Raw genomic sequence first — 9488 nt, 5'->3', positions numbered from 1 at the left:
AATTGGTACCATGAGAGCTTATTGTTAGAAGAAGTAGAGTTCAAAGAAGCTAGTGATACAATGAAAATTTACATTCAATGAGATGTGCTGGATATAACAGTTGGAATTTTCTTGTGTGCTGGGGCAGAGGCAATGTAAGATCAAAGCAGCTGAAAACCTCCAACCGCCGCCACAGGAACCAAAGTGAGAGGAACCTCATTTTGAATTTGTAAGGTGAAAATGCTTTGCCTGGTGTTTTGTTAAGTTTATGGGTGCTGTTGCCTTAATGGAGATTAGTTTGGGAATTTGTTAACAGTTATGATGGTAGTAATTTGTAGCCATGTGTATATATTTAACTTATGTAAATTAATAAAATGTATCATTTAGTATAATATAAAATCTCTCGAGAACTGATGGTCTGATTCCCGAATTTAGAGTTGCATCTCAAACATATCACTTAAAAATATAGGTTATGACAGTTGTTTAAAGTTTCCCTCTGGGATTTTTAAATAACTCAGCTTTACTAGCTGCTGGCTCATAATATGAACAGAGCACAGGGAATAGGCCCTGGACAGAGACACCTGCTTTTATCTTGTGCAGAAAGGTTTCACACCTGAGTGCCATGAATACTGCTCATTAGAACAAGGAGCCACAGACAGGGAGGCATTTTGGGAGTTTACTGACAATGGTGAACATTATGTACAAGTGATTAATACCCATGCCCAGGCTGTGCAAATATTTTTTTAACTTTGTGCTTACTTCGGCAGCACATATACTAAAATTAGAACGATACAGAGAAGATTAGCATGGGCGGAGGGTCCAAACGTTTCTTGTTGGGCTCCTGAAGGAGAGGAAAGATTATAAGTCCTCTCCTTCATTTAATTAAGGTGCCGGTTGTATGTACTTTTGACAATGAAGACAACTATAGCCAGCCTCAACATCCACGGCAGCAGGTCCGCACAGCGCAGGTTCCAGAACTTCTCGGTCCTCAGGGATGGGAAGTATATGTTGTGCTTCCTGCAGGAAACGCATACCGTTCCGGGAGACGAAGCTACATGGCTCCTGGAGTGGCGAGGGGGGGTCTACATGAGTCACCTAGCCTCCAAGTCTGGCAGGGTGGCTATCTTGTTGGCCCCGCATTTTCAGCCGGAGATCTTGGGGGTCAAGGAGCCGGTGCCAGGCCGGTTGCTGCACCTGACTGTGCGCCTGGGGGGGGGGGGGTGGCGCTTCACTTTGTGAATGTGTACGCTCCCCTGGGCACGCAGCAGCAAGCGAGCTTCTTTGAAGAAGTGTCCACTCATCTTGGCTCAATTGACGCGGGTGAGTGCATCGTCCTTCGGGGGGACTTTAATTGCACCCTCGAGGCCTGGGACTGTCATAGTACCCAGCAGCGCATGCTAGGTGCGAGTAAGTTACGGGACCTGGCAGGTCCTTCGACTTGGTGGATGTCTGGCGAAATCTCCATCCTGATTCCAGCGTTTTCACCTTTGTGTCACCTGGAGTCGGAGCGTCCAGACTCGACCGTCTTTGCATTTCAAAGGCATCCGTGTCCTGCGTTCCGTTGGCTCTGTGCAGCAGGTTCCCTGCACAGACCACCGTCTGGTGTGGGCAGAGCTCGTTCTGCGCTCGGACGGGGTCCGCGTACTGGCACTTTAACAACCTGTTGCTGGAGAACGAGTGGTTCCTGGACTCATTCCGTCATTTCTGGGCTGGCTGGAGAAGGAAGCGGGGAGGCTTCCCCTCCTTGAGGCTAAGGTGGGACGTGGGCAAGACTCACGTCCGTGTTTTCTGTCAGAAGTACGCGAAGGGGTCGACAAAGAGGCGGAAATCCAGGGTCGAGTTGGAGAAGGAGGTGCTCGATCTGGAGGCATGTCTCCGTCAGCCTGATGCGTACCCGACCCGGCGGTCAGTGTATGATGAGAAGAAGGGCGCGCTGCGGGACCTGCAACTCGTCGGGTCTTGGGGCGCATTCGTGAGGTTAAGGATCCGGTTCCTCAAGGACCTGGACCGTGGCTCCCCCTTCTTCTATTCGTTGGAAAAAAGGCACGGGTCCTTGTCTCGGATCCGGAGGGCATCAGGGCCATTGCCCGAAACTATTACACTGCCCTGTTCTCTCCGGATCCGTCCAGCGAGGATGTTCGCAGAGTTTCGTGGGAGGACCTGCCGCAGGTTGGCCCGGAGTGTGCCGGAAAGCTTGACTCCCCTATAAATCTGGGGGAGCTGACCGGCGCCCTCGATGGTCTCTCGAGGGGCAAATCCCCGGGACTAGACGTGCTGATCGTGGAGTTCTTCAGGGCGTTCTGGGACGTCCTGGGGAGCGACTTTGTCGGGGTCCTGGGGGAGAGCATTGCTACCGGGGAGATGCCCCTTTTGTGGCGCAGGGCCGTGATTGCCCTGCTGCCGAAGAAGGGGGATCTCCGCCTACTTAAAATCTGGCGCCCAGTCTCCCTCCTCGGCATGGACTATAAAATATTTGCCAGAGCCGTGTCTTCTCGGCTCGGCACCGTGCTGGACCACATGATCCACCCTGACCAGTCTTACACCGTCCCGGACCGCACAATTTATGATAACATCCATCTGGTCTGGGACATTATCCACCATTCCCAGAGGGCTGGTCTGTCGAGCGCCTTTCTGTCTCTTGATCAGGAGAAGGTGTTCGATAGGGTGGATCACGAATATTTACTCTGAACTCTGCGAGCATTCGGGTTCAGGACGCATTTTGTCGCCCGGATCCGACTTCTGTACACCGCCGCGGAGTGTCAAGTTAAGGTTAACAGGTCCCTGACGGCGCCCCTTTGCTTTGAGAGAGGTGTACGTCAGGGCTGCCCCCTGTCTGGCCAGTTGTATTTATTTGCGTGGAGCCTTTCCTGCGTCTCTTGCATAGGAGGTTGTCTGGGTTGGTTCTGCGTGGGCCGGGCATCGGGGTGGTCCTTTCAGCTTACGCCGATGACCTGCTCCTTATGTCTAGTGACCCGGCTGACCTGCGGAGGATGCGCGAGTGCTAGGACGTCTACTCTGCCGCTTCTTCTGCCAGGATCAACTGGGATAAATGTTCTGGACTCCTGGTCGGTCAGTGGCAGATGGATCCCCTATCCGAGGAGCTCAGGCCTTTCACCTGGAGCAGGACCAGCCTCCTCTACCTGGGGGTCCATCTCTGCCCTGCTGAGGAATCCTGGCCGGCAAACTGGCAGGAACTGGAGACGAAAGTCACCGCTCGCCTGCGGCGCTGGACAGGACTGCTCCAAGTGCTGTCTTACCGGGGTCGAGTCCTGGTCATAAACCAGTTGATTGCCGCCATGTTGTGGTATCGGCTGCTCACTTTGACCCCTCCCCTGGACATTGTCACAAAAATCTAGAGAATATTAGTCGACTTCTTCTGGGACCAAAGATTGCACAGGGTCGCTGCTGAGGTTCAGAGTCTCCCGCTTAGGGAGGGTGGTCAGGCGCTAGTGTGCCTACACACACAGGTGGCGACTTTCCGCCTTCAGACCCTGCAGCGATACCTTTACGTTGAGCCTCCACCGAGATAGTGTGCCCTGACCACGTATTTCTTCCGTCAGGTGCACGGCCTGAATTACGACGTGCAGCTCCTGTTTACAGAGCAGATGGGCCTCGGTGGCTCCTTACAGGCATTGTCTGTCTTTTACCAGGACCTGATCAAAGTCTGGAACATGGTCGCCTCACGACACAACTCTTCCCCCGTCAGGAGTAGTGGCTATCGTCAGAGAGCCGCTGCTCAGGAATCCGCCCCTCCGTCCTTTTCAGTGGCTGGCGGAGAGGAGGGCTGTGGCTACCGGGGTGACCAGGATTGGGGACGTGCTGGGTGGCGGAGGATTGGGCTGGATGCTCCTGCGGGAGTTGGCGCATTGCGCGTCTGTGTGTGTCCAGCTCACAGCCGATGCCATCCAAGAACTAAGGACGGTCGTGCTTGGACCCATGTTATTTTAGGTCTCGAGGTGGCCCAGGTGCGCGGTGGTCTTCCTGCTGAACGTTCCCTGTTCGGACGGAATTCCACATTGGTTCAAAGCCCCGAACCCTCCCTCGGGTGCTAGTGCCCCGCAAAATGAGCCGCCTTGGGGACATGCCCTCCGTGCCATTTGGCACGGCGTGGAGGAGCTTTTTGTACGGACTGCTGCTGCACACCTTCCATTTTATTGCCCTTGTCCGCCGCCCGGACATGCCCTGGCTTGCCTTGTTGCTGTCCGGTGGCGGAGGCCCCCGATGGGAGGCCCTCTACGGAGGCGTCCTCCCACTTTCTATCGGGGACCTGGGTTGGAGAGTGTTGCATGCAGCAGTCCCCTACAATCATAGAATGTATAGGTTCACAGACTCCCAGGATACCTGCCCTTTTTGTGGTATTGTGGACTCCGTGGACCATGCTTATGTGGTGTGGTAGGCTGCACTCCCTTTTTAGTTGTTTTAAAAACCTTTTGTTACTGTTTTGTTTGCACTTCAGTCCCACGCTCCTGATCTACGGACACCTGGTGCGGAGGGGGCCCGGGAAGGAGGAGGACCTCCTTGTGAACCTGCTCCTGGGCCTGGCCAAGTTGGCCATTAACAAGTCTGGGCAGCGGGCGATCGAGGGGGTCGACCCACCTGATTGTCTGTCCCTCTTCCACGGCTACATTCGCAGCTGGTGTCCCTGGAGAGGAGCACGCGGTGTCTGCCTGCACTCTCGAGGCCTCCCGTGATCGGTGGGCATCGCGGGGACTGGGGTGTTTTATCGACCCCTTTAATCACATTTTAGATTAATGTTTGTAAGTTTCCTTTAAACTTTGTCCTTGGTTTTACAGCTGACCTGACTTAGGGGCTGTGATTGCTTTATCCCTTATTTTGTTGATTTAGTTTAATTGGTTGACTCAAAAGAGTTACTTCTTAACCTTCATAACCCTTCTGCTATGTCTTGGTGCTCCCCAGAGATCCGCAATGGAGGTGGAGGTAGCCAACTGACTGCTACACCGTGTCTGAAATTACCTTGGTGGGCGTCCTCTGGAGGACTGAGACCGGGAGGGCCCAGTCTGATTTCAGGGTCCAGCTGTGTGGCAGTGGCACCCTCCTTGGCCTCTGGAGCTGGAGCTGCTGGGGTCACAGGAAGAGGGGATTCGGATGCGCCAGACATTACCGGTGTCAATTGGATGGATGATCCCTGAGGGTACTCTTGCTGATCCGGCTCCCTATGGGTACCGAAGGGCCCCTGGCTGACTCCTTGAGGAGAAAGAGTAGTTGAAGTGAGATTGGGCTGCCCCACACCCCTCTTGCGTACACACTGTTGGAGGCCAACTATGGTGTCAGCAATGGAGTTCAGCCTGTGCAGCAGTGCAGGAGCGACATTTTGGACCAAGGTCTTTGTGGTGGCCGCCATCCTATCAGTGTTGTCCTCGGTGCATTGGCATGCTGCTATCGCCTCAGCCAGAAGGCAGTCAGACTCCTCCATCGTGCCTTGCAATCTGAGGAATGCAGCGGACATCCCTTCCTGATGTTCCTGAGCTTGCCTTTTCAGCTCCAGCAACTGTGACATGACCGAGTCCGGAGGTTCATCATCTGACTCGGACTCAGCAAATTTATGGTTTCCAGCTATCATCCGAGTGCTGGACACCTGGGACGTCCCTGCCACCACCTGCTGTGGATCAGAAAGTGCGATGTGCTCACCAGATTGTGGTCACGTGGCTACTCTAAAGTTAGGTCCCACCGAGATGTGTCTCTGCGCTGGTGGAGGGTGGGGGTGAGTGCTGTGACTGGCTTTCAAGGAGGGTGCGTTCAGATTCCTCTTTAGAGGTTTCTTCAGAGCTTGATTGGAAGCCCTGGGTCACAGATAATGTAGTTGTTTGGCCGATGTGCTTGCAAAAGCAAGGATAGATAATTAGTGCATGGCAGTGGCCTGTGAAAGAGGACATATCACTCACAGCATTGTTGCCTGATGGATGTTGCATTACTGGATCCTCACTTGATAGAGCACCGCCAACCTCACCATCAGAACAGGAACGGTCCAGATCCTCGCTGGCCAGCTGGATGGCTCTGTTTTCAAAGTGCGTGAGGACCTTGATTTCAGCCTTTTTGCCTTTCAGGGTCACGTCTTCTTTGCAGTAACCGTGGGCTGGAAGCACTGAGAGGTGAGTGCACTTTAAATATGGCGCCAGGCGTGATGAAGCGGCGAAATGATTGCGTGGTGGGGGAATGAGAGCCTGCCCACCATTGAAATGGTGTGTTTCCAGGAACGCATAATTAATATGTCGGATTTGTGACAATACATGTGAAAAGCCACCATTGCAGCTGGCGGTTAAAACGTCATTTTATTTGCCCACTACCACACGTGGTGCAAATTTTGGATGATTCCCCCCCAGGTCTTGAGCACAAAACTCAAGACTGACACTCCAGCGCAGTAGGGGGAACACTGCACTGTTGTAAGTACCATCTTTCAGATGTGATAAAACCAAGGCTCTGCCTGCCCTCTCAGGTGGACATAAAAGACCCCATGGCATTATTTCGAAGAAGAGCTGGAGTGTTACCCCCAGTGCCTTGGTCAATATTTTCACACAAATAACATCACAAAAATACTATCTGGGGATTATCACATTACTGTTTGTGGGAGCTTGCTATGTGCAAATTGGCTGCTGTATTCCCTCTATTACAACAGTGACTACACCTCAAAAGTACTTCATTAGCTGTAATGCTTTGAGATATCTGGTGGCCATGAAAAGCACTGTATAAATGCAAGTCTTTTTTTTTAAATGAAATCACATTTCTCACACAGCAGCAAGGAGGAACACAATGATAGAAATTCTAGGTACCATGACTTTTGATTAAAATTGTAGCTACGTTAAAGGTGTGTGCAGACTAGTAAAATTAAATGACTTTGACTCTGACTTGGTGGACTGAGTTGTTTGTAGGAGTTGAAGTGTATATGGAGAGAATTCTGTCATTGATGGCATATTGTTGGTGGGAATATGAGGGGAAGATTTACACAGGAATGTTTGTGCAGTGACCACACACAGACAGGCATGGAGAGGCAGGCACAGGCAGACAGGCAATTGGTTTATTGAAAAATCATCATGGTGGCAAATGCTGAATTGTGATGATACATATAAAACAAGGAATCATAATTCATAACATAGTTATAGACAATCATTAAAATGATAAAATATAGAAGAATTAAAAGTTGCATAACTATGAATATTTCAATGCACAAATAATTACATTTCATTGCAAATTGTACCTATCCTTAATTTACAGAATAAAAAGAAAAGGTCTACTGCACTCTGCATTTTGTAATAAAGTCCAAAGATCATATGTTGTCAAGTTGAGTTCATTAAATTCTCAATCATTTATATACTATTTATGAGTTTTAAAAAGTAGGGAATTGGGCTGTTTTGTAGACTAGTTCTATTTCCAGTTTGTGGAATGGTATCTTTTCACCTTAGTTCAGCTGCACAGTTACTTTTGTGTGTTGTGGCAAGAGATGGTGGGAGGTGGGATTCAAGAGATTTCTAGCAAAGTCCAAACAGAGCTTTATCTGTCTTTCAGCAAGGGAACACAAATGCAGTTGTTTGGCTGTGTCAGAGTAGCTTTGGTACACGTTACCTAGGATCAGTTCCAGTGCTCATTTCTGAATGTTTTTTAGGTTGTTCACATTCTCTTTGGTAAATCCAGCATTTCAGACCAGCATTGTGTATACAACAATTTTAAATACTGTGAATAGGTCAGTTCTATGTACATTGTGATACTTGACAAGATGTAGCATGTGAAGTTTTCCATTTGCTCCCTTAAGCATTTCACACACTTGATTATCCCATTTGATGTCACTTTGAAAGTAATTCTGAATAGTTTAATGCATGTTTGTTGTGCAATCTCAGCATTGTCTAAGTTGATGAGGGGGGTGGGGTAATAGGGGGTTCATGAGGATTGTGCATGAAGCACAGTTCCATAGCATCGAACTTTTGGGGTTCAGTCTCATATGATTCGCTCAAAAGATGGTCTAATCAATTAGTGTGGCAAGACTATATAGGTCAGAATCTTTTTGAGACATTGAGAGTCTTTCTTGCCAGCAGCAAACCCATGGCACTCAGTGATGTTCAGACCCACAGCCTTTGCTGAAGTACTATGCGATGCTGGTCTTGGTGTTGTTGGCTTGGAATGGTCATATGCAGGCTCAGAGTGGGAGATTACGGAGCCTGCTGTTGGCATTGAAAGGCGTCCACATCCACATGAGAAGTGCCTCACAATTAGAGACTCCCAAGCTGCCCTGGCACACAATCACTATTCTGAAGTTCTGAGGAAGAGTCATACAGACTCGAAACGTTAACTCTGTCTTTCTCTCCACAGATGCTGTCAGACTTGCTGAGTTTTTCCAGCACTTTTTTGTTTTTGTTACACAATCACTATTAGTCCTCAGTTGATACAGAAGGCCATCTGGATTTTCCTGATTCCCTTTTAATTCCTCATCTGATTTGTATTGACCCAGCAGTTTGTAAAGCTGAGTTATTTAAAAATCCCAGAGGGAAACTTTAAACAAATGTCATAATCTATATTAAAATGTTATGTTTGAGATGTGACTCTAAATTCATGAATCAGACTACTAGTTCTTGAGAGGTTTTATATTAAACTAAATGAAACATTTTATCAATTTACACAAGTTAAATATATACACATGGCTACAAATTACTGCTATCATAACTATTAACAACTTCCCAAACTAATCTCCATTAAGACAACAGAACCCATAGACATAACCAGACACCAGGTCAGAAGTGCTGAGTGGATGATCCACCGCGGATGCCTGTCTTCAGCCAATTCGATTCACTCCACATGATACCAAGGAACGGCTGAAGGTGCTGGTACAACAGAGGCCATTGGCCCTAACAATATCCCAGCTGTAATGCTGCAGATTTTCACCTTACGAATTCAAAATGAGGTTCTTTTCACTTTGGTTCCTATGGAGACTGTTGGAGGCTTACAGCTGCTTTGATCTTACATTGTCTCTGCTCCCACACACAAAACTACTAGCAGTTATGACTCCATCCAGCAGAGAGTTTTCCCCTTAATTCCCATTGACTCCAGTTTTGCTAGGGCTTCTTGATGCCACATTCAGTGAAATGTTGCCGTGTTGTCAAGGGCAATCACTCTCACCTCATCTCTTGAGTTCAGCTCTTTTGTCCAAGTTTGCACCAAAGTCTGCAACTGAATAGCCCTGGTGGAACCCAAGGTGAGCATCTATGAGCAGTTTATTGCTGAGTAAGTGCTACTTTATAGCACCGTTGAAGAAGCCTGTCATCATTTTGAACAAAGAACAAAGAAAAGTACAGCACAGGAACAGGTCCTTTGGCCCTCCAAGCCTGCGCCGATCATATATCCGTCAACTAAAACATTTTGCGGGGTCCATATTCCTCTATTCCCATTCTATTCATGCATTTGTCAGGCTGCCTCTTAAATACCACGATCGTACCTGCTTCCATGACCTCCACTGGCAGCGAATTCTAGACACTCACTACCCTCTGCATAAAAAACTTGCCCTG

The 9488-nt window shown here is 49.0% G+C and overlaps 1 pseudogene; it reads left to right on the top strand.

Moving 5' to 3' along the window:
• The first annotated feature begins 730 nt into the window (after positions 1-730).
• On the top strand, positions 731-789 carry LOC121283690 (annotated as a pseudogene).
• The last annotated feature ends 8699 nt before the right edge of the window (positions 790-9488 follow it).

Source organism: Carcharodon carcharias, chromosome 10 (genome assembly GCF_017639515.1).
Source record: "Carcharodon carcharias isolate sCarCar2 chromosome 10, sCarCar2.pri, whole genome shotgun sequence".
Classification (NCBI taxonomy): Eukaryota; Metazoa; Chordata; class Chondrichthyes; order Lamniformes; family Lamnidae; genus Carcharodon; species Carcharodon carcharias.
Note: the sequence above shows the minus strand (reverse complement) of the source record. Positions and strands in the feature narration are given on the sequence as shown.